Raw genomic sequence first — 26,276 nt, 5'->3', positions numbered from 1 at the left:
GCAGTTTTGTCAAGAAGTGTGGATTGAAGGCTTGCAGCACCAACCAGTTTTACAAAAAAAAAAAAACATTGGTTTCTGAAGACAGGTTATGAAGCCCATTGATGGGGGTTTCCAAACAGGACTGCCAGCTCTACATTACTATCAATCAGTCAAGTAACAGGCCAACAGCTGAAGTTAAGGTGGGGGGCTTAAGCCTCCTGATAAACAGGTTCAACATTTCCATCAGTCAAATTAGCAGTTAGCAAAAAAAATCTGGACTTGCAAAGCTTGCAGTGTGAACGCAAAGAAAGAGGTCTTTTTAAGAGAATACTTGAAAGTGTCATGTAGTCGCTGGTAGCCTGCATGAGGAGGCATGACAAGCCACGTTTTGTGCACGTCCGCAGAGATGATGAAAGGTTCAGGTGTCAACCAGCAGCTGTGGACTTGCATGAGGACGTCCCAGGCGGTTGACTGTGTCACTGAAGCCTTTGTTCATGATTCAACTAACCTCGCACTGCCAGGCATTTTGTTTTCCTCTCTTGTTTCCTTTCCATTACTTGTCTGTATTTCAGCGTTTGCACAGCTCACCATGCTGAGCTTTAAGTCCCTTTACTATCACCCCATTAAAGCATCACAGTGATCCCTGTCGATATAGAGCGAATGGAGATTTCTTTAGCATTACAGTAAACTGTTGGCTGTTGCAATATTCATGGCCTTGAGCGTGGAGTGAAACAGGAAAGCTATGATGTAAATAGTAACCTAAGACCAAGGGGAGTTAGGCATGAATGGATTTCCATTTCACAAGTCGACTGTTTTCTCTCCTTCCCTTTCTTGTCCTTCGTGGCATGTTGCTGCCACAGTCTCCTCTCTGCCTCCCGACTATCCGCTGACATTAACTCAGTTTCATGCTTTGAAAACAATTTAAGTTTCACACCTTGCCTGCTTCAGAAGAAGTCACTGTCATGAGCTGCGGCTTGTGTGATAAGATCATTAGAACGTGATTAGATCAGGCCAGAATCCGATATGTAGTGATATGACAGTCCATGTCGCAGGCTTATCCCTTGGAGTTCATGATGACATGGATAATAAAGAGATGTGGTGTAAGCTGTTAAAGTAGATTTCACCCTCCGTACAGCGTTTTACTCCACCTGCAGAAGTCACGATGTGATTTAAATCACACGGCAAACAGCAAGTCATCAAGCGCTGAACGATGCTTCAAAATGTTTGTGAATGATTTCCCAGCAGCTACAGAGCAGTTCAACCAAGCACCGACCTCCGGTGTGGCAAAATGAAGCCGATGCAGAAGTGCACCAAACTGCAGTTCCCGAAGTGTCCACTTGGGGCAAAAGTCCCCACTCGAATTTTAAAATGCCCATTTTCACAGCAAATGCTTACAGAGTGGTTCAAAAACAAAATAAAGTTTAGATAATTATTTATTTATTCTGATACACTGTAGGGGAATAATTTGTTTCATGATTTTTTCCAAACGAGGAGAGAGCATAGAACACATATTCTTTTGTAAAGCGCTTCTTGGTGCTTATAAAACAGATTTTATTAGAAGTTATTTATTAATCAACATGGAGGTGTGGCTGAGTTGACTGACAGTTGGACCTGATTGGCTGCTCGCTGTGACTCTTTAGTCTGCCACAGATCCACGTCTGTACTTTTTTTTTTTCCACATACAGTGGATTTCTGAAATGCCTCTTCACAAACCATCGGCTGATGTCACTTTGAGCACATCAATTTTGGATACAGTCAATGGTTGTCACACTACCATTCTACTCTATGTTCTTCATACAGAGCAGCAGAACTTTATTATGAAAGTATATCTTTCTGGAACAAAACATTTCACCTTCCCATATCACACATTTGATGTCTTTGTTTTATAGTTGTTTGACCTCCGTCCTGTTCTGTAGCTCAGAGTTGTTTAAATAAAGTTCAGTTACGCGTTCTTCAAGGTCACTGCCATAATCAACACATTGCCTTTATCTGGTTTTAATTACATGGGCCCCTGCCTTCATTCATATATTCTATTAGTGAAAGTGAATGAGTAATATATAGCAGCTTCAGAGCGATTATTTTAAATTAACTGCTATTAAGTGATGGCTGCATATACCATTATGATAGAAGGAAGGGGGAGCAGCTAGCTTGTACGCATTAAAGATTAAAGTTTAAATCACACAACTTGCCAAGATATTCCTCGATAATCAAGCGTTACGACTGCAGGCCACAATATCAATTAAATCTGTGCAATGCAGAACTTGGAAATATTTATGCTGTTTAGGTTGAATACAAACATAACATATGCATTCATTGTTAAGTGACTGTATATGTGTGTTTTTTATAGCACAATTAGAGTATTGTAAGTCTTTGCATGTAGTCTTTGAACATGGCATGCATGTAGAATTAAGAAGTAGTCCTCAGTTTTGATAGTTTTTTTTCACTCTGGCTTGTTTTTGCATTGCCCTGCTGATGTGTGTATCCATTAGTATTGAAAGCTGACTTTGACCTTCAAGGTGTTAGCCTCCAATCATCCCACATATACACATGCATGCCTGCACATGTGCGTGCCGCCCTCAGGGAGCAGCGTCTCCAGCTCCCAGGTTTCCGTGTCGTGCCTGGAGGATGTGTACCTGAGCGATGAAGCTGCAAATCACGGGTACTGAGGATTCCTGCAAAATCACTGCAGCTGTTCACATATATTGCTTTGATATTACAGTTCCTTTGATGCAACACCCCGAGGGCTTGAATTGCATTTTGCCTTCAAGAAGGCTGAAAAATCCCCAGCTCTACTTTGAAGCAGAGACAGTGGTGTGGAACAGCATGGACTCTCTCTCCAGGGTAAACACAAGAACATAAAGCTACCAAATGCTACAACAAAACACAAAAAGGTAGAGACAGTTTAAAAACTGCTAACAACCAGACTTACACACATTTTCCACATAGTCTGTGTGTGCCGCGGCCCGTCATCACCGTGTACTACGCACCGTTCGCTGTTCCTGTTTCCACATCTCGCCAGAGCGTGCTAACAGTATGGAGTAAATATGACTGAGTCCATTTTTGACGGAGCTCAGTGCAAGCACGTGTCAAGCTGTTGCTGATTAGATCAACCCGGAAAGGAAGTGAAATAAGGAAATGTCCAGAGGATCCGGTCAATTTCAAAACAAAACACGATATCGAGACTCACGATCGTATATTCCGTCACTTTATCGACCTTGAAAAGAGACTCAGAAAGAACAGCAAATCATCCTCTCAGATATGAAGCAACATGTTGTTTGCACGTTTTTGTTTTTATTTCAACGCGATCTAGTCGCTCTGTGTTCTTGTTAAACCGTTTGTGCAGCTGATCATGGGCCGTCGGATGGAGCAAAACTGTGGCAATGATAGAACGCAGCGTGCACAAACGATGTTGAAAATTGCAGGTTAGAATTCCACTAGGTAGTTGAAAGACACTCAGTCTGGCAAAGTCGTCCATTCGGCCCTGTATGGCACTCATTCCTTCTGAGAAGTAATTCTGAAAAGGTCAGGACCCGGACTATGATTGATCCGAAGTGCACCCTTTTCCAGGAAGAAGAAACACCTTAGCTCTTTGCAGACATCCTCTTCGACAAAAAGTCTAATTGTCCGATATCTACCTTGAAAAAGGAAGTACAGCTAAGAGCTCTTATCGCTACAGCTTGAAAGGTTGCAACACTTTTTGTATCTTTGATTTCAGTTACAGGTCAATTATGCGTATTAACTCTGTGGTTTTTGCCAAGCCATTATGTGCCAGCGTTTGTCTTTTTACAAGGCACGCCATATGGATTTTATTGATCGTGAGTGGTCTTAACAGAACGCTTTAAGACCCACATAAACATTTACTGTAACAATGTACCCATTTGGACTCGGGGGCATTCATAGTGCAGTGCTGTAAATCTAAATGACTCCAAGATTCGCTGTATATGTTTCTGCCTATGCAGCAGCTCTTGATGTTATTGTTTCTGGATGCATTTCAGCAGCTATGATTACTCTTGATATCTTATAAACACGTCTCCTTATGTATTTCCCACTGCAAGTAAAGAATGATGGGTATTATGTACCATCCCTGACAGATAATAGATACAAATAGGGAAGGAAGACTCTCACGCGTAGGTTATAATTATGCCATAAATCATAATTATGAGACTGCCTCCCAAATTGAAAAAAAAAAAAACGTTCATGACGTTTTATCCAGGTTTCACGAAAGCATCTTCCAGGTTTCACGTGTACTTCTAACTATAGCTATTCAGAAATTATTTTCCAGTTATCTTTTTTTAAAAAGCTATTAAAGTTACAGACTTTGTGTGCATCAATAAAAATGTCAAACTGAAAAAATAGGAAGGGCTTAATTAATGTTGAAGAAACAGATACAAGCAACACTAATTGATATAAATCTCTCGGAGACGGGTTTTAAAGGAGCAATCTGTAACATATCTACTGAATGAACAGATAAAGTCAGCTTACTGTAACAATTAGACATGAAGGAAACATGCTGTGTTTGCAGCAGCCAGTATGTCCTCCTTCTAACTTTAGATTCTGCTCCTGAATGCTCTGGATTTGTTTGGACCAGAGAAGGTAGGCGGGGCTTTGAAGGCCTTTGGAGATGCTTTTTAAAAATGGAGAGATGTTAGAACGCAGAAAGATTTACAGACCCATGCAGAGCTGGCTAAACACTGAAGCTACAGTGTCCACCACACGGTGACCTGTGTGAGCATCCACTCTCGAGATGAGGGGGAGAGAGAGAGAGAGAGACAGCGCTCTGTAATGTTTTGAATCTTGACTGCAGTACCCATTTTAAACAGTAGGTGTCCGACTCACATACTGCTTCTTTAAACGTGACAATACGTGAAGTCCTGTCCAAATTAACCCCCTCTCAGTGAAACAAGCAAAAGCCAAACAGACTAGTATTTACTTTGTTAAGATCCTTATTGGATGATGTCAGGTTTTGATAAGTAAACCACACAATGTGCACAGCGATAGGCTAACAAGCTCTAAATTTACAACTGTTTAACCTTCCAAACCACGCAGACTGCTGCAGATCCAACAATCAAGAACTATTAGAATACATACAGACAGAACGACTGACTGATAAAAACGGTGTGGTTTGGGGATAAGGCTTTTACTGTGAACATTAGGAGAGACTTGTGGGATTTTTGTTGTTAACGTCAGTCCATAGCTTGTAACGGTCAAAGCCTGAGCTGTGCGTCCAGCTGCCTCAGACTAACAAGCCTTTGACTCTCATCCTTCAGATGAGGCTTCAAGGTCAAAGGCTCTGATCCTGCAGGGAGTCTCCGCCAGTGGCTGCGACGTGCACTCGACCGTATCCTATTCTTCTGTTTCTCTTTACCACATGGGTCTCATCAAGAGCACTCTGTTAAAGCAATGTCTTTTTTTTATTGTGTCTCAGTGTGTGTACAGTATGTGTGTGTGTCTGGCAGAGAAACCTGAGCGACTAGCACCCAGCTGGTTTCAGGTGTTGCTCTTTTTTTCTCTCTGCTGCAGACAGTGGACAGAAATCTATAGCTGTAAATCTATAACCTTCACTTTTGCATCGCTGGCATTTTGCTGCCACTATTCAAATCATCAGGATTTCGATTTTAATGTGGATTTTTTTTTTTTTTTGTCCAGTAAGCAGTTTAGATGATATGCACACAATGCATATTTTTTTTGAAATGCAGTGATGAAGGGTTGTCTCAGTCAGTGTAACACATGTTTCACTAATGCTTTACTGATTTCCTTTATAGCATTGAAACCTCACACTATGAAGACTTCATTACCAGCTTCCAAATGATTAAACGGATGCTGTAAAGACGTGTTCATAAGGGTTCATAACATGATCAGGGCAATCTCAGAACCTCTCAGATCTGTCTCCAGTGGAAACCAAATCTACAGCCTACTTTCTATTATCACATTTGACATGTGATAATAGAAGTAGAAATCAATAAATGATGGCTGATGAGGTTTCTTTAATTCTGTTTTACAGAATGAGATCCATGCCATGCATTTGCATAATTTGGGGTGTGGCTTATAGTTAACTGACAGGTGAATGAGTGGCAGGTGAAAGTCCCGCCTCTGCACCACGTCTTTGCCTCATCTTTTAAAGTCTTTAATCCAATATTTATTGAAAGGTGTGTCTAGATCGCATTTGGCGGAAGTGGCTCAGTCTGTATCTGAGGGTCACTGGTTCAAGTCTGGAAATTGGCCTGGTTGCTGGAGAGGCGCCAGGTCAATTCCTGAGCACTGCCAAGCTGCCCTTGAGCAAGGCACTGAAGCCAAACAGCTGGGGCACTCTTCCATGTGCCGCCCCCTCACTGAGACGTCTCTCCATCAGTGCATGTTCACGATGTTTGTGCCTGTGTGTGTGCAGCATGTCCTCAGTCAAAGAGTGTACAAGTCTTTATCTTCATTTCCAATATGGCGACCGCGAGACCAACGAGTGACGTCACTCAGACTTTGTCTGTATGTTATACACTCTGAATTAGCCTGGAGTCATTTTATTTTGAAAATCTAAAGTATACCCGGTCAAATTCACATGTAACATTGACAAATGAGATCCAAACTAAACTCAATGTGTTTTTTTCAACGCTGTGAATCTTTTATCACAAGAATTTTTATTCTAATGAAGCACTGTGCTTGCCTTATTTACTGTTAAATCATTTCAGCTAAGGGTAAAATCAATCCTTGTCTTTCCTGTATTGAATGCCCCCAGAGAACTCGGCGTATTGTTGCGTCTTGTTTGTTGCTTTTTCAAGGTTGTGTCACATCCTGGAAACTGGTGGTAATCTGAAAGTGTCAATTAAGGAACAAAGCCTTCTCTGCGGGGGAAACGTCTCCATCAGAGAATTCAGCTCTCACTTCACTCAGAAAACTTTTTAAAAGATCACACCTTGAAAACACAGCCTGAAGACTGACAGCGCCGTCTCGCTGGGAATAGACTAATTGTGGTTGCACTTGAATGTAAGTCAATGTGGAGGAAGATAAAGGAAGCGGCGTAGGCATTGCTCCCATTTGTCTCCCTGAGAGGGAAACTAGTCTGCTTGACCTGAAAAGAAAAAAATGGATTGAGCAGGCTATATTGTGTTACATGCTGTAAAGATGTTAGTGTGTCAGAGATTTATACCAAAAATCAGCTTGAAGCTTCTTTGTCTGCTGCACAATAACACTAATTGCTTCCTGGATGGAACAAACAATACGTGTCTAATTAAAAGACAAAGGGAACATATACTTTTAAAAAAAGCCATCCATGAGATCTTTCGAGCTTGAAAACAACCAGGTAGAAACAAATACTTTGAGATACTTAGATAGCATCTTTGGCAAAGTAAATAAAGTCTCTCACAATGACTCTGACATGAAATCGGCCCTGTCAGAGATGTTCTGGACACGTCAAACACAACAAAAGTTTAAGTATTGCTTCTCTGTTTCACTTGTCCTTACCTTTAATGGTGAAAGTCCGGCCTCAAAGTTTCCTCTTCCCCTCATCGTCTGTATGAGAGCGCAGTTTATCAACACATCTACATAAGACTGCACAGAGCATGAGCAACTGTATGGGACGTGACGAGCGCCGTCACATACAAAGATTTCACAACTCTTAGTGGTCAATCTCCCTTCATACGGTACAAGTGACCTTTGACCTGCGGAGCTAAAAAGAACGTCGAGTCGTGTTTTTGAGAACATGACTTAACAAACTTAACTTAAATCCTTCCATCTTAAAAAAAAAAAAATGGAACAAGAGACAACAATGGAGGCCTGTGTCAATGTGCCAGTGGGTTGGCTACAGAAGGTCTTTGTGCCCTGAATGTGCCCACACGTCTGCTTTTCTCTCCTCCGTGTCTCTGCAGGTTCTGCCTGTCAGTCAGCGACTCTGCATTCACTAAATAACACTTTTCTGCTGTTGAATTTCCGCTGCTTTATTTTATCTCGACTTAGCTTTCTCACTGTTTCTGTTCTGCCGTGTCTCTTTTTTACAGGCATGTCCTGAAATATATCCCAATGAATCAAATCATCCTCGACTTATTGTCCTATCCATTTAGATGGTGGTCTTGGTGTTATAAAGGCGGCTCACAATGATACAACATTTTATGATTCTTTATTATCCTTAAATGCATTAAAGGTATTAAAAGCCTGGTAAAGAGAGGAGAGTACAGATATGTGTGTTAAAGTGAAGCTGTTGTGTGGAAACATTTATAACCTGAAACCTCATTTAAAATACTGTAAGGAACTATTTGGATTGTGTTCCTTCAAGCCTCTGCATTCTGTTAAGTATACATCACATATACTCGATAGCCTTAAGGAGCAAGGATGTGGAACTGGGTCCTAAAACAGAGTATGATGGATTTCCTTGGTGAACTTGGCCTCCAGCATCTCATTCCTCACTGAGAGGAAGCGAACGCTGCAAGAGTTTGAGATTCCTGAAGTGCTTGCATCCAGTCAGTGGCGGTAAACTTTTTCAGTGACCTTCTGCTTATTATTGTAGACTAACGAGGAAGACTTGCTCGCAGCTCCTCCCTTAAAAGCAGAAAAGGTCACACGCGTCTCAGCAGACACTGAATGAGAACAATACACCATTTGCTGGTTTATTTCAAACGGCTCTGTTTGTTTTTTTCCTCCCCCAGCCTCTGGGCCTGGACAGGATGCAGCCGGACAAATCACAGCGGCTCTCCACACCTATACCTTAATGCATCTTTCATAAAGACCTTCCTTCTGTTTGTGTTTGTGCTCATGTGCTTGAATAAACCTGAGGAGCAGGACACACACACACACACACACATGCATGTGCCAAGCGGCCAGGAAGTGAGAAATGTGCTGCTGAGCGGCCCAGTGTGTGTGAGAGAGAGAGTTTAATTGACCAATGTGCTGGCAGTCGGGTTCGGTCATAAATGTCACATCCTATAAAATTCACTCAAGTCGTAAACAAAGTCAACCTCATCTGCTTCTTTGCTCTCATTATCATTATTAGAAGTGAGGGTTTTTGTTGTTGTTTGTTTTGTGTTAATTATTGCCGTGAACTGCTTTAACCTCACCATACTCAGAGTGCCCGTCGTAATTATGCATGCCACATCTGGGCTGGGATCCAATCTGCACTTCATGGAGGTTTTTACTGCATTAAAAATACAGTAGCACCTCACTAATCTGCAGCCTGCAGGCATGCAGGTTGCTTGGAAGAGTGAAATGCTTGGATTATTGTAATGCAGTCAAATAGTTGGCCCAAGCTTACGGCACACTTCAGGCTGCGCTCTGGGCATTCCTTAAACTGCTTAATGCCCTCCACAGGTGGCTGCTGCCCCTTGCCCCCCGGATCAACATGCACCAGACCTGAGAGAGATGTGTGTTTACTTACAAGGCTTTATTGCTGAACTTTAAATACCTGATCAGGTCTCCATGCAGCAGGACTCAACCAGCAGGTCAGGGGGTTCGATCCCCACCTCCTGCAGCAACATGTCGGATGTGTCTTTGGGCGAGACGCTGAACCCTGAATTGCTCCCGCTGCTTTGTTGGCGGCATATGCATGTACATTTAATATTATTATTATTATCTATCCTGGGGGAGAAATTCAAAGGCACAAAGTGCAGTAAATGAACGATAGTGCAGCTGTACTCAAATTTAACCAAAGACAAAGTGTCAAAATGTAAGCACAAAGTTAAAATACAAAATTACAAAGTGAAATACATAAAAAGTCGGTGTAAGTGGAAAGCGACCAGACGAAGCTGTAAACAGAAGTACGTTCAGTCGTGATGCTCTGAAAACTGGAAAAGAACTCGAGTCCATTTAGAATTTAAAACTTGTTTTCAATAGAGGTGACACAATATGATACATGACAGGAGGCCAACAAGAAGAAGAATATCATGATGGAGCGATACCGTGACAATAAGATAATAACACACCATGACGTCGGACAAACTGAAGAATAGAAAACACCCCTAAAAAAGGTCCAACATGCAGAAAGAATGTATTTGATTACTGTGATTTGGTGTTTAGTTTCAGCTCTTATTAACGACACGTATACGATACATATCATGATGCCTGTCATTCTATGATTTTATATAATCGTACACAGAATTGTCAACGACAGCTCTTCTTTATTGTTGAGCTTACAGTAGAGGATCCTACAACTTTAAACACATCTACATCATCAGATTTCTTAGAAATATGTTAAAATATTTCAATCCCAGGGGGCGCTGGTGGCGCAGCGGCAGTGCGCGCGTCCCCATGTATTGAGGCTCAGTCCTCACGCGGGCGGCCCGGGTTCGCGTCCGGCCTGTGGCTCCCCTCCCCGCATGTCTCTCCCCACTCTCTCTCCCTGATTTCTGCCTCTATCCACTATCTATAACAAAAGGCAAAAGGCCAAAAATAAATCTTTAAAAAAAACAAAACATTTCACTCCCAGAGCTTTGAGTAAGGCGTTATTGTGAACTGCACCGTGGGTCGACTTGTCTTTCCTAACTGTCATCAAAGCTTTGCAGCGCTATCGATTCTGCAACACCTGCCTCCTTACATATATCCAGAGAGCACATGACGATATACTGCCATCTTGATTCTTTGAGCTCAGCCCTCGCTCTAATTTCTTCTGTCCCTTCATTCTTCATAAGCCACGTTGTCGTCTTCCGTGTCGTTTGCTTACTCTAGTTAGCTTCTGTAATGTTATTCAGCCGGAGGGACTTTCCTCAGAGACTGGGAAAGAAATTGTTACCTGACAGCCAGTACAAATTCTCCTTTCCTCAGTTACAGGGACTGTGATACTACAATTGCTACCACTCTCACAAATCCAGCAGCGACCGGACAGAGATATAAACACTCACACACACACCTATTCACCTGAATGACACTTCAACACACATCATCCAACCCCAGCAGGAGCAGAGAGTCTCTCCTCCCATCTTTCTCTCTCACTTTCTCTGCTCGATTAGGGGTTGATGGGTTTATAGCCTCACAGAATACAGTGCAGTGCCCTGAAGTGATCATCATCATGTGTGTGATGTGTGTGTTAGTATCTCTCTCTCTCTCTCTCTCTGTGTGAGGGAGGGAGGGCAGTGGTTCAAGCTTCAGAGGAAAGATATCTTCACCTTTCTTTCCAAATGATATTGGATCCTGGACTTGGAGTCAAAATGGGGATGAGGATAGAAACCATGAATGATTTGATCGTCGTTGTTATTCCTAAACGTGTACAGCATATGGTCGAAGAATTAAATGGACGCCTTCTTTGTAGTCTGAATATTATGAAGTATCACATCTGCCCTCAAACTCAATTAAATCAGCTCGTTAAATGCTCCTAAATTGCAGCAAACTCTGCAGCCTTCTGCGAGCAGAGCGGGCGGTACACAGCCATCACGTAGTGTTTTCACCTTCACCACAACATTGTCTGGTCGGAGGGCCGGCAGTGTTTGCTAAATCAATGCCCAATTGCCCCTGACATCGAGCGTCCCTCCTACTGCCTCCTCTCAGTCCAGCAGGAGGCTGGTTCTGCCTCGCTCCCAACCCGCGAGCCGACAGTGTCACAGCGCTGGAAAAACAAAGGAGGAGGTCTTAATAGCAGAACCAATAAAAAACATTTCTTCCATAAAATGCAAACTTGAATTGCCCCTGGGGAGGAATAAAGTTTTTAATTGAATTTGAATTGATTTTAAAGAAACACTTACTTAAATGATGAATTTTAAAAAATGCCAAAAGAAGAAAACATGAGGCGCCACGAGGAATATAAAACCGCAACATACGACGATGAACCGACACAGACGGGAAGAAACACGGAGACTGAATACACACAGGGGTAATCACACACAGGTGAGACCAACACCACACCAGTGAGGACAATCAAGACAGGGAGAGGCAGGAATCAAGACAACACTGAGGACTACAATATAAAACAGGAAACATTTAAAGAAAGACGAGAGAAACAAGCAACACTGGGACAGAATGAGAACTAAATGAAGAAACGAACCGCCGGGCCGACTTGGCCTGGAGGCAAGCAGGGACTTGCTGCTGACGTTTAGGTAATGTAATAAATTACCACATACTGTATAAATAAAGACAGATTTCCAACATGTTTTATGAATACATATCTGACAAAAAAGACAAGAATATGTATTTTTTAATGTGCCATAAAAGGCAGAATACAAAGCACATCTATAGTATGATCATTGTAAAATGAGTGAATGTAGAGAAAGCCAGTGTCCAGAGGGGACAGAGAGTATCTGTTGTGTGTTGTAGAAGTTTTCTGTACAGGTCAATGCAGCATATTTAGATTTGTTTGTAACACTTTCAATAGTAAAATTGTGCGTTGCATAATCATGAAAGTTGTTTAAATGTCAATGAATGAACTAAAAAAGATTTTGCATCGTAGCGTTAGATATCACTGTGGATCCCAAAGATATACATATTTATTTATTAGCTGTGTTAAAAAAAAGGGGCGGGGTCTTCATCAGGTCTTTGTGTCTGAGTCTTGTTTTTGTTTTGTTGACTCATTGCAGTAAGTGAAGTCTGTGTGTTTGTTTGCTGACTTTTTTCTGCACTGAAACTTAGCCAATGAATTTGTTTTTCCAAGTTAAGACCGTGTGCAGGAGTTAGCAAACACTTTTTAAAATTGTAACGTTGGATCAACTTTTTGAGTCCTTAAAGAATAAAGAGAAGAAGATTTCTATGCTGCGTTTCTCTTTTGTTTCTTTAAAGAAAAGAGTGGAGAGAGATCGGGCAAAATAAAATGGTCTTTCACGGGTGCGTTCATGAAAAAATCAGGGCGCCAGTCGGACCATCCCAGTCAAAATATCTGGAAACGCCACCGCTCAATACATGAACGTGTGTGTGTGTGTGTGTGTGTGTGTGTGTGTTTGATAAACTCAAACCTGCCTCTCTCTTTTAATTCCTTGACCTCGAGAGTGATCCCACTATACCTGTTACTCCCACTTCAGATGTTGTTTTGGTGCTGGACAGTCGATGCTGAATGCTGAATGAAATGTTAGGAGGTATAAAAACACACAGAAGGAGGCACAAAGTTGTAAATCTCTTCAGCTCCATATTGGAAAAAAGGAAACATGTTGGATATTCTGAAGGCTCTGTGAGGTGTAGCTGTGTTTACTGTGAGAGTTTGTGCCGACTGTACTGCTCTGAATTATTCACTCAAAAGTCTCGACTGCTCAGTGTCGTCCTTGCAGGACTCGCCAGATCAAAAACTGCCCTCTTATCAAATAAAAGATCCCCGGTAACACAAACAGCCAACACAAGAGAGAGAAATCAGAGCGGCGTCAGGAACAGTGAGCTCTGAAAAATACAAAAAGGAGGCTGCGGAGTGGAAGTAGAACAGGGATGTACGAGTGTAAACATTTGAAGGGAGTAAGTCAGAGAGGTGAATGCATTGACTGATAGATTATAGATTATATGGTGAGAGAAGAGAGAGAATCAGGTGGTCTGTAAAGTAAAGTCTTCACAGCACAGCATTATACAAAGTGCTCCTCCACTCACCGTTGTGATGTAGTTGGATTATTTAAAAGCTACTTCACTCTGGGTTTCTAGTTGTCTCTACCCCCCCCCCCCCCCCAAAAAAAAAAGAAGCAAAGTACAACATATCTTCACGTTCAGGATGCATTAGCTTGTGCAATTAGAAAACAGTGAATTTACATTGATGAATCCGCTTTTCTTTTTGCAGCACCCCCCCCCCCCCTCCACCACCACAGCCACCCGGGATGACGATTGCCTTGATATTCACCTCTGCCCCCAAAAATAGCAGTTTGTGTATCAGAGATGATAGGTTGACACGGCTGAGTGCGAGCGATAGTGCTGCTTGACAACATGGCTTCCCGAGCATAAATTGAGTCGGTATCTCAGTCGTGTGACGCTCTCTGATGTTGTGTGTTTTGCAGACTGGGGTGGGGTGGTGGGGGGGGGGGAGATTTTTTACCAGCTTATATGCAATCATCTGATGCAGACAACTTCTCCTCACTGATCTTTTTTTAAAAAATTATTATTATTAAATGGGAACATCAAATGCAGCCGATATATTGGACTTGTTGAGTATGATGCCATGCCTGGACAAAACGGCTTATTCTTCAAGTTTTTTTCTGCTTCTGTCATTTCTAACTTCACATCTGAAACAATCTCAGCTGAACTCTTTTTATGTCCTTTACACGCCAGCCCCCAACACTTACCAGATTGCACACCCAGATTGACTCTCTTCTGAACAGTTCAACATTATTATTTTTTGTCTATATTTGATCTGAGAGAAATGCTGCAGGAACTACGGCGGTGGCGCGTGTGCGTGCGCCTTTGAAGCCTCGTGCAGCAGCGGTGGGTGAAAAATGTAAGATCTCCCAAAAGTTGGACAATCAAAGGGGCTGATGAGCCGCAGGGCCTGACAGGGAAGTGAATTCATGGGGACAGACGGGGGGGGGGGGGGGGGGGGGCTCAGGGTCTCTGCAGATAGACAAGAGGACTGAATCTCTGATCACACAAACCTCCGTCTCTTTCGACACTTTGACTGGAAGCAAAGCACTTTGTGGACGGATTTCACATCACAGGAAGCGGCAGGGAAACAGAGCCACTGAAGGATTGATTTAAATGCTGTGAAATGTGAAGGTGGGCCACGTGGGCGATAGTTAATTTATGTAGGTGTTTCTGTGGGGAGGGGACGTCTGTGTGTGCGCTGGAGAAAAGATTTGTGGCCTTAACTGAATTCAAAGTACATGACGACATGATACAATGATTTCCATGTATTGAAGACAGCAAAGCAAAGGAAACAAAAAGTAGGGACATTTGCACATTTTCAGGGGCTTCATGAAACTTGGATGTCAAATGTGAAATATTTGAGTATAAAAATGAATCACAAACGGACTCCAGAGTTCAAAGTGGCTATTAGCCAGCTCGTTTTGAGAATATGAGTTCTCTGTTAGCAGAGCCTGTTACAGTCTAAAAGGCTTTAAAGGAAAAAAACATGGTCGTCTTTTAACTTCAGCTGGTGACTTTTGAATATCCATTTCCACATATGCACTCCTGAAAATCTCCAGAGCAAGGTCAGGCTGCTGCCTCTGAAATGTTTCAGGGATCGATGTTGACACATGCACCTCACAGCAGGAGGGGGGGGGGGGTCTCAGGTGCAAGAAATGGTGTAAAATAGAATTTTTGGTCTTGAACCAATGCTGTGTATAGTTCAACACATAATACCAGCCGACGAGCGGAGAAGAACATGCTGGTGAATAGAATAAAATGTGGGATTAGGTTAAATCATGGGATATAAAACTCACTCGCCCCTCTCCTTGCTCCCATCCACTCAAATGTCCTAAATATTTCCTGCTGTGGAAATTTCACAAAAAGGCTGGCAGGAAAATTCCAGTCGACTTTATTGTCAATGTTTCAACATGTGTTGGACATCCAGAAGAATCGAAAAAAAAAAAACATTTCTCTCTGAAGCCACGGTGTAAACTAACAGTAGAAAGATTTTCAAAAATATATACAAAATACACAGACTTACAAAAATGTCAAGATACTGTGCAAACGTGCATTTCGAAAAAACTTTATTATTTGACTTGTATGAACTGCAAATAATAACACCTGATGCTCTGGGTGAAATGTGCTGTTTGCACACGAGGTGAGCCAGGGTTTGTGTTCACACACGTTGTGAGTCTCCTGAAACTATTTGCGAAGGCAGGAGGAGAAGTCCCTCTAATCAGGCATGGACTCCGTCTTACGTAAGCTCAGTGCTAAAAGAACAGACCATGTGGAGACGAGTCATTAAGAAGCTTCTATTCCCCAAAGTCAGAGTCAGAGGAAACGTTCTCCTTGTTTCCCCCCGTGCTCCTCCTCACACTGATCCCTCTACACTTTGTGACGCTGTCTTGTAAACCCCTGAAGCCTTTTTCCATTTTCTTGTAACATGAGTGCTCTCTAAGTGTACTCGTTCAACACCATTGTTGCATGCCTTCACTCTTCACAGGCGCAGTCCCACTGTACCTTTTCTGTGTCCTTTCAGCCGACTAAATGTCCCCCTTGTCATATCTGACTCAACGAGTGCTGACCTGACTTTGGCAGCTTCTTTGACTTTTTGCTGACTCCTAATTTGAAGCAGGCCGCTTGAGATGATTCAAATAAGAAGCTGCAGTCGCTGCTGTGCTATTTTGATGGAGTCTGTTTTTCTGCAGCATTGACCCGTTCAAGTACCAGTAAGCGACACGATGGCCAACCTTGATGTGAGCATGCTGTGCACCACCAAGCACTGGTGTTTTAATGCACGTCTTAAACATCCTATGGGAGACCTTTGAGCTTCTGTCTATTTTTGACCCCTCGCTGAAGCGCTGCCTTTTTATCTCTTTGAGTCAGCGCAGAGTCGAAGTAGAACCAGGATGTGACAGACTTTATTACCACCTGTGTGTCGTTTTTACTGTCTCAAAACACAAACTGTAGTCAGATGTCAGCTCGGGGTTTAGTCTTTGGAAATTGATTTGAACTGAAGCAATCCTCTGATTTCCCCGTGTGGTCAAGTCAAGCGTTTCCACATTTCCATTTGTAACGTGCGTCGCATTAAGTGAAGCATCAATATCATGAAGTGCAAATATGTACTGTGTATACCTCATGTGTCCTTCTGTCCACGTTAAAGGTGTAATATGTTTTTACATCACCAAGCGCTGCTCCTCAACTCAACTTTATTTATAAAGCACTTTACACAATAACACAGTTGATCCAAAGTGCTGAACAGAGCAGATGAAAACATAAATAAACAACATCATAAGAAACTATTTGAGTCCATTGTAACAGAAGACTCACAGAGCGATGGATTTAGTTTGCTTGATAGCTTGGAGGGAGATACAGATACGTGCTACAGCTGTATGAGCCGCTATGATAAAAACATTATATGAATTATACTCTGAGATTTTAAATGGTCTGTAAACATATTCTCTTCCTCAGGTCGGTTTGACGTCTTGACTACGGTCAGCTGGTAGTTCATTTTCATGGCATAGAGAATCACTCCCATGATTCCCCATCAGTCTCAACATGGTTTTTTTGTTATTGTTCTGGTTGAGAGCCCCCTGGTGGAGGAACTTACATACTGTGCTGTGCGTTTAAGTTTTGACAAAGGTAACCACAGGTGTCACTAAAGGTGACATGAAATCTAAGGATTCAATCTAAATGTCAAATTTGACTGACGAAACTCTAAATGAATCGAAACACTTCTGAGCGGTTCTCCTGCTTTCCTCATTTCAAAACGCACTCACTTTACATGTTTGTCTTCAAATATAAAGTTCTTTAGCTTATCTGGAAAAAAAATCATTTCGACATAATGTTCTTTAAAAACCTGACTGGCTCTTCTGACTGCTCGCTATTTTCTACCTGTCAAACGTTGTTGCCTCCAAAATGACTTTGTTGTAAACAGTGTTATCACAAATGATGGAAATGATTGCCAAACCCAAAGAAAAAAAAGACTCAGATAATTGAAGTTGAACGCCAGCACAATTGTCTTCATTTTTCCGAGTTAAATCTTCGGGTGTAAAGCGTGCTCACAAGACTTTCGGCGAGGCATACTGTGACGGAGCGGCTCCATCACGGAGTGTAGACGCACACACCAACACACACGCGGACACATACACTGCCACACACACACGCGCACCAAACTTTCCCCTCTGCCAATGCTCCTTATCACGCAATTAAACATATCATCTTCCTCCTTTCCCTTCCCGTTCCATAGCGCGACCAAGGGTCTCATACATTTAAATCAACTTTCAGCGCACTCACCATTCAGGGCGTTGGATGCACGCTCCGTGGCGTCCCGTTCTGATGAAAACAGAGGCGGTACATTTCCGCCAGGTAAATAGGTGGACGTGGCGCCCAATCACAACCACGTGATTTAGAAATATGCAAATCATAATGCCCGGTGGGAGGGTTTTTTCCTTTAAAAGGAAGGCTGTGTGGGACCTTCAGGAGTGAGAAGGCAAGTTACAGAGAAGGTAACATCTCGAGGACGAACGGTTTTTTTGAACTACTCATGTTGGAGTTTTTTTCTGTAAATATTGTTTTTGTAAATATTTTTTTTCTATTTTTTTTTTGTTTTGGATTTTTCACATTTTTGTAAATATTGTGCACTTGTGGAGGCCGGTGAAGAATAAATCCACCAAACACAGTCTTCGACTACGCCTGTGTATTTTTCAAACTTTCTTTTCGGGTGTTTAATAAGAGAACCCCGCCACACATACCAAGGTGAATCCAAACCATTATCATTCTACCTGGCCTCTGCAGCGTTTCGCCACACTACATGATAAAAAGCCACGGAGGGCTCGTCGCGCTTCATCTCCCTTTTGTGCGTATAAGTGAATAAGTGCATCTGGGGACACAGTTTAAGTGATGCTCTGTTTGTGAGTTCCACGGGCAGAGAGGGAGCAGGTAGTGATAATTGAGATGATAGGCCTAAACTCTCTCCCCTCCAAATGAATGGAAAACAGGCCTGAAGAGTGTGTGTGTGTGTGTGTGTGTGTGTTATTATTAGGATGCGGCGAGGTTCATCTGCCAGATGCCTTTCCACTCTCTCCATTCGAGTCAGTAATTGTGCTGGATTTCAAAAATGCTTCATAACAAAACCGCCGTGCTGCAGCCTTTGCGAGACTGAAATTGCATTCTTTCATCTTGCTGTATCAATGTGAACTGAATTTATTTGTTCATCCACTGTTTGGTCTCTCTCTCTCTCTCTCTCTCTCTGACTCACTCACTCGCTCACTTCATGTTTCATAAACCAGTTTTTAATTACAGCTGATGACCTATCATTTGTTTTTTTCCAGCTGCTTCTTTTTCTAACCTTAAAGGAAAAGTCCGGCACTTTAACAACAAGGATAATCTGTCAGTGAAGCCTCGTCCTGTCTGCTCAGTATATGTCGGCGTTGTAATCTCTATTTAAGAAGTATAAATGGAAACTATAACCAGCCGTGTTGTGGTTTCTGTTGGTAGTGTGTTTGTGTTTGGAACTGTATTGACCAATTAGATTTCAGCAGACTTTGGTGTGTGTGCGTGGATGACGCACTGTGACTGCTGAAATAACCAGCGTGTATGTTTCAGTCGTTTAAGTTAAGATCTCAGCGTATTTATCACTTTACCTCTGTATAAAAATCTGCGTGATTCTTTTCCTAAAGATCTCGAGAAAATGGCAAATCATCTTGGGAAATTAAGTAACGTAAAATATATGAATTTAAGTTAGTTAGTTAGTTAGTTGCTTTGATTGTCTCCCTCAGGAAAAATCATCTTTGGACACGAGAGAGAGTCACATATAGCACGACACACACACATACCATAAACTTCCTAAGAGCACAGAACACACACACACACACACTCTTCTTTTACATTTTGTGCACACACTCTTTCTATTGCACACTTACAACATCATTAATTATATTGCACTGATTTTATTGCATTCCTATTATTCTATTGCACTTCCCCATATCATCGATTTTATTGCACAATCTCTTTATGAATCTCTCACACACACACACACGCACACACACACACGCTTGCACTATTTAATAATTTAATGGAGGTAGGTGTGAAAGACAGTTTATATTTATTTAACTTGCAGTTTGGTACCCTATACCTTGTTCTTTCCTGAAGGCAACAGCTCATATTCAACTACTCCACGAGCGCTTTCAGTTTTTTTTCCCTTTTTAAACAAAAACAATAAAAAAAATTCACAGTGTAAACAACATGTTTTTCATTCTTTATTAAAGCTGAAACATTTACACAATTCACCTCATATTTGTCCCTTCAAATTATTCCGTCTCCTCTTCATACCCACCTTTTCTGATTTAAAACCACTTCTAATACATTGTTAGTTGTTCATAATAAACCTGTGGAGCAGCAGCAGCACGTGGGATGAGCCAGCAGGAGAAACCACATGTGCTGCATGATGAACACAGACATGAAGCAAACGCTCTGACCTATGTCCTCGGTTTGCAACTTCTATTGCATAGTTTTAAAGTAGCATGAGCTGTATAATCTACTGGACTACATGAGTCTTTAAGCTGGCATGTTTCTCTAAAATGGGGACAAAACAGTGTAACCTTCACCTTTGTTTGAACGCTGTCCTGATTCTCTTTCTCCTGTAAGCCGTGGTCTCAGCCTGAAACCAGCTGATTGCAGAGGAGAATGTGAACAAAATGTTTTCTCTCTGAAGATTTGAAACTGAGCTGATCTCACACAGCTAGATGAACGCTCTCTCTCTCGCTCGCTCGCTCGTTCTTTTCCCTATCGGCTGTGTTGCTCCTGATTTCTTGGAACTTGTGCCTCCCTTTTGTCTTCCCAGAACCCTCTGGTACTTGAAAGAAAAATGAACACAACCTCCACCACCTCCCCCCTCATCCTCCCCCTCCCCGCCTTCGCTCTACTTGTTCTTCTTCTGGGAGCACGAAGGAGAGAAGTGGTGGGTGTGTGAGCATGAGTGTGTGTGTTGAGTGGTGGTGTGTGTGTGTGTGTGTGTGTGGGGGGGATGAGAGATGTAGTGAAGGGAAGAAGGGAACGATTGCAAAAAAGAAGCAGGAGAAATAGCCCGGGGCTCTTTTTTTCGCTCTCCTGTTCTGCCCCCCCCCCCCCCCCTCCCCTCTGACATGCCGAACAGAAGCAGAGCTGGATGCTAATTACTTATTAGATTGCAGATATGTGCGGCAGGGTAGCGGGGCTAATTAGGTTAGCGCCCGGCTAAAATGAAATGTCTTAATGCTGATGCCACCCCCCGCCCTCCTCTCCCTCCTGTGTGTCCGGTCAGGCTTGATCCAAACTAAGCCAACCTGAGTGATGGGCAGAGGCTGAAGGACAGAGCGGGGCCAACTGGAAAATGCGGCTGACGTCTCGGACAGACATGAGGAGGGATGAGCCAGCCTCCGATGGCCCTAATTATCCCGCTGACCTTTCTCGCCGACTTACGGCGGGGAGGGAGGGATGCGAGCATCTCTCCGTGTGACTCAGATAGCGTGCAGCGGCTCACTGCTGAAGTGTCAAATACCAAACAGCTTCACTGAAACTGCCCTCCCAAGAAAATAAACAACTTTAGCTGTCTGTTCAAACAGCTCAAACGACCTCTGTTTACCTGCCAAGGACCTTTATTGGCCCTTGTCTGTCAAGGGCAGAGGAAGGAGTGAAAGGAAACGAGGAAAAGCTTGTTCTGAGTAGGTCAGGAACCAGTCGCTGACTTTGACTCCTGCAGTTAATGTTGGTTTTTCATCACAGTGTCTACTTAATGATACGACAGCGACCAGCAGCAGCTTCGGAGTAGGTCACATGTTCATCCTGCAGAGTCCAACACACAATCACTGCAGTGCGATGTGCAGAATCGAGCCTCGACATGGAAGATGTGCCACATAAACGCAAGGTTATGTGTGTTTTGACTTTGCATCATTACTACATTTTCCTGCTTTCTGAGGCGCTGGACAGCTTAGCAGTCACGTCATGCAGTTGATGTACGGAGGCTCTCGTCCTCGCCGCAGCAGAGGAGGTCACATTTAACTTCGGCCCTTTGCTGCATGTCCCCCCCCCCCGCAACATGTCCTGTGTCTCAGTCATGTCACAGAGCATTATTTTAGCACATATAGATGTAAAAAAAAAGTTTTATCCAACTTTTGAGCTTTGAATTATATCCCAAAGATTTTTGTATATTCATTCTCAACAGCCAAAAAAAGACGAGACTTGCTTTTGTTTCTCCTGGTGTAAACTCTTTACGCCTTCTCACCATTACAGCTGGCTGAACATAAAGCAGACTGGCCTTTAACTCGTGCCAAGAAGAGAAACCATATTACTTAGTTTAGAGAGAGAGAGAGAGAGAGAGAGAGAGAGAGAGAGAAATGACATGCTGGTCATTACAGGAAGAGCCCCAACAATTTCATGTCTGCATTTCCAAATAACAATAAAATGACTTTTTGGTCTTTATATTGTATGAAAAATAATCTAATTTGATTGTTTTTTTTACTTTAGCTTGTTTAATGTTTCATACTTGCAATAAAGACGTGACCATCAAATCAATACTGAGTGAACGAAAAAAACTTGATGCGTTGCCTGTAGTCTTAAGTTCCGTCTAGCTTTCTTATTCTTCAAAACAAGACTGCAGAGAGATTTATTAACCACATTACACCTTTGCCTAATTTGCTAATTGAGGTTAATCTGTTTAGGTGAGAAATTAATCTCAAGACAAAATAGGATGAAGCTGAAGTCTCTGTGTAAAGAATAGGATGTTAAACTATGGCACGTAGAAAAAGTGAATCTAAAAGGAGTAAAATGGAGGACTGGGCAAAAGAAAACAAACAACACAAGGAAACAGAATGTAATTACAGTGGACCTTGAGAAATAGAAAACAGTGAGTGTAAAGCACAAAGGACACGAAGCATGGAAAAATAAATTACACTGAATAGGTCACGTTTTTTTTCCGGACAACAACTGGAGACGTTCAGATCCAGGGTCAGTTCATAAGAATGTTACTGCTGCTGGATTTATCCAGCTTTTCTTTTAAACAATGTTCTGTATTAAACCTCTGACAAATATTTGACCACGGAGCCCATAAGACGACAACAGCTGATTAAAAAATAAAGTTTTAGTGCGCAGCAGAAACGATCTTGTGCTACCTCAGGTGATGGGGGAAAAAAAAAAAAGCTGATGCAGAAGTGCGACATCCTGCAGTACATCGAGTGTCCGGTTAAAGCTGGCTGCAAAAACACAGGAAGTCACATACACACCCATTCAAAAAAAAAAGAAGCAAAAATATACATGTTTACAGTCCGGATGGAAAAAAACAAACAGGTGTAATTAGCTCATGTCTCGATTGTTTTTTGATGACTCATCCATTTTGATTTGATGAAGGATAAGAGTTATTCACAGTAAGGTGAGCAGCTGATATGATTGACAGGAGGTCGCTGGTTTGAAACCAGCCTCAGCTCCAGCTCTCGTTAGGTTGACTGAGCATTAGGCTGGGACATGGCTCAATGTAGAAGAGTGCAAGCAGAATATTTAGGGCTTGAAATACAGTCTAAGTGTGCGTCAAATCCGTCACATTAAACGGTTTGACAGGTGTGTTTGTCTTAAGTGACATTTTGCTTTCATTGTTGCAGGTGCACCCACACATCCGCACCGAGTGATGTTGAACTCTTTCATGTGAGTGTTTACATGAAAAACAGGAAGAGATTTGGAAGGCTGACTGCTGTTTTCATCATGCAACATGTCATTATTGTTTTTCACATTGAGCTTCAGAGTGCTCCTGCAGGGTTGTGCTTGAACTTCAGCTCCCTGGTTGAAAGATGGTCCGTTCAGCTCTAAAGAATAATCTTTATTCTCGTGGCTTATTTTCTCTGTTTGAGGCCAAAGAACCACAGCAGGATGCCCTCACCAGCTTTGCACTAATTTCACACAACACTTGTGTAAGAAAAGCTAAGGAGACGTATCCCGGTAACAGTTGCTAAGTGCAGATTGATTGTGGAGACACGAGCGCCCATCCAATCCAACTGAGCATGTGTGCTGTTCTAATACCAATACGTTGCTGTTGCTCACATTAATTCAATATGCTTTGGCCTGTTTCTTTACATTGCCACGTTATCAAAGTGAGCAGCCAGCAGGTAATAATGAGCATGCATGCCTTTGAAGAGCACAACTTTCAAAGAAAACTCACTTCAGAAAGCTGATCAGCTGATAGTCTGATGGCCCACACCCAAAGCTTTTCTTCGTCTTTGTCCAAGCCTTTTTAGTTCTCTGTTATCACTCGACTTCTGGGAAATGCACAGAGCTCGAGTGTTCGGTTAGAAATAAATATGTTGATGCTGCTTTTCCACGAAAGCATAAGAGGAAATATCCTGTAGTTTAAGCCAGAGATGAAGGATTGTAAAAAAAAAAAAAGAAGGATAACTGTCTTCAATTACTTAATGACTGTTTGTTTCTCAGGGAACAACGATTAGACTGCTGAAGCCCTGATGTTGGAATATTATTATTATATTCACTGTATCTGTGTATTGAGGTTTTTGCTATGTCATGGTTTGTTATGTTTGCTCTGTTTACTGACATTCAGATTGAGCTGAATGTCAGGAAATACAGCAGCCAGGTCAGTGACTCGACACACACTAAAATATAGCTTTGCAGGTATCCTCCCTGCTTCCTTACCTGGAGTTATTCCTGGATGCTGTCAGTCAGAAGTCAGCTCCAGGGGGCAATGGGGGGGGGGGGGGGGGGGGGGGTCGTAGATGGGTCAGAGAGAAATAGGCTGCAACATCATGGAAAAATTCATCTTGGTGCACTTTGGCGACCACCGAAGGTCTCCGCTTGTAACTGCACTTTCATAAAACACACCAAGGTTGACGATTTGGTGTCGGACTAGCAGCCTGTTGTCCAATCTCTCAGCCATCTGTAAAAGCCTGTCCAATATTTACTCCAGTCCAGTGACCGTCTCTTCTTGGCTTCATCCGTCCTCGTCCGTCTCTTTACCTCAGCCATTTCGTCAAACATTACCAACACAGGCTAACTGGTTCCTCTACGCCGCTCTTCTTACGTAAGAACCAAAGCTGGCTTTGAATGTGATTGGCCCATTAGATCAAGTGGAAAAGGATTTTAAAGTGGAAAATATTGTCATTGTTTCTTCAGAGAGTCGTCCTCTTCTTAACTTATTAAACTGTGTTACTTACAGAACAAACATACTGATGTGCGTAAACCGAAAAAATCATCATCTTCATGTATGTTGAAGAAATGAGACCAATTTACCAATTAGGGGATGGAAACATCAGTACTAAAAGAAAGACACAACTGTTTCAACAAGACCAGAGTAAATGGGATCCAGTGGTGGATTTCTCCCATGATATTTAATGCTGTGTCATGCTAATGGGAGAAATCAAGGTTGCCATTGTCTCCTATCGATAGATGTTATTCAATTAATCGGACCACCTTTTCATTACACTTGCCTGAAATGAGATTACATCACCTCTAATTTGATTAAGAACACTTGTTATTTGCACGCAGTCCCTCTCCTCGTTGTGTGTTCTTCTTGGTATGAACGTTTTCTCTCTCTCCGCCTCCTTTGGCCTCCAGCTCTTTCCATCTCGTCTTTCCTCACACTGGTTTGCTTCAATTAGCTGGGAAAAGGACACACTCAATGAAATGAGTCCATATTTGATCTTACAGACCCCCACCCACCCACCACCTCCCACTGAAGAACACCCCCATTATGTGTTGTTGTTGTTGTTGTTGCATAAGAGAACAAACTGTCAGTAGTATGAAAGTGCCCTGGAAGGGTGGGTGGAGGTAACATTAACGCACAGCAAGCAGCTGCTGATCTTTTTGATCATCAATTCATTACCCACAGTATGTTGGAGTGTGTCATGCGTGTGTTTATAGAGGATTTCTTTTAGATATGATCTCAGACTCGGAGCTGTTACGTTTGCATGTGCCGCTGACGCCTGGGAGAGATGCATTGTGGGTGGGGTGGGAGCAGGGCCGGGGGTCCCTGAGATAGAACCACAAGGCCCCTGGAGATTGGAGGCGGGGGACCTGTGCCGCTAATTAACGAGGACCCTCGTTGGAGAGAAAGCTCCCCTTCATCTACAGTAGTGCGATGGAGCTGCAGTCGAGCGAGCGTGTGCGTCGTGTGTCCTCCCGTGCACGTGTGCGTTCCCGGCAGCAGTTGAGCTTCGGAGAATAAATTACAGCTTCTCCTTGAGGCAGTGAAGGGGACTGCATGAATTTCACAGCTGAACAATCATCAGTTCCTCCCCGACACACATCCACACATTATTCACACGCCAACAGCCCGCCGCCATGCTTCTTAATGTGTCAGAAATGTTTAAGCTGTAAACACCCCGGCTGCAAGAAATCCAGGAAAACTTGGACTTTCTTTTTTTTTTTTTTTATTCCACAAAATGGTGTCATTGTTGTTTTGTTATTTTTCAGCTTTACTTAAACACACCTACGTACTCCAACCTCGCACCTAATGCAACTCCATAACTCCAGTGTAGGAGTAATGACTTTTAGTGTGTGTGCGTGTGTGTGCGTGTGTGTGCGTGTGTGTGTGTGTGTGTGTGTGTGTAGGATTTCGGTGTTTGCAAAAACAGAAACACTTAAGACACTTATGCCTGTATATAAATTCACCCACTCTCTACACTTTTGGGACACACACTTATTCCAGTGTTATCAGACATCACATTGATATCTGTTGATCCAGTATAAACACAGGTCTGTTTTGAGTTCAGCCTGTTTAAACACAAAAGGGCATCCAGCTTTAAAGCTGCCCTCAAATGAGGTGTAAGAGTAAAATAAAAGGTTTCAATATTAAGTCTGATCACTGCTGGTGCAGTGGTTCGTGCATAAAGTCC

The 26,276-nt window shown here is 42.6% G+C and overlaps 1 protein-coding gene and 1 long non-coding RNA gene across 2 annotated transcripts in view; both read left to right on the top strand.

The window, feature by feature from the left end:
• LOC306821928 (receptor-type tyrosine-protein phosphatase gamma-like) overlaps positions 1–26,276 on the top strand; it is a 377,123-nt gene that overhangs the window by 137,782 nt on the left and 213,065 nt on the right. The gene's annotated exons all lie outside the window — the stretch shown is intronic.
• On the top strand, positions 9,874–11,905 carry LOC306821933. Its single transcript, XR_013778840.1, has 2 exons — positions 9,874–10,175; positions 10,391–11,905. It is a non-coding gene; the product is annotated as an uncharacterized lncRNA (long non-coding RNA).

The sequence above is a fragment of the Symphodus melops genome (genome assembly GCF_947650265.1).
Source record: "Symphodus melops genome assembly, chromosome: 4".
Taxonomy (NCBI): Eukaryota; Metazoa; Chordata; class Actinopteri; order Labriformes; family Labridae; genus Symphodus; species Symphodus melops.
This window is presented reverse-complemented; position numbering and strand designations above follow the sequence as displayed.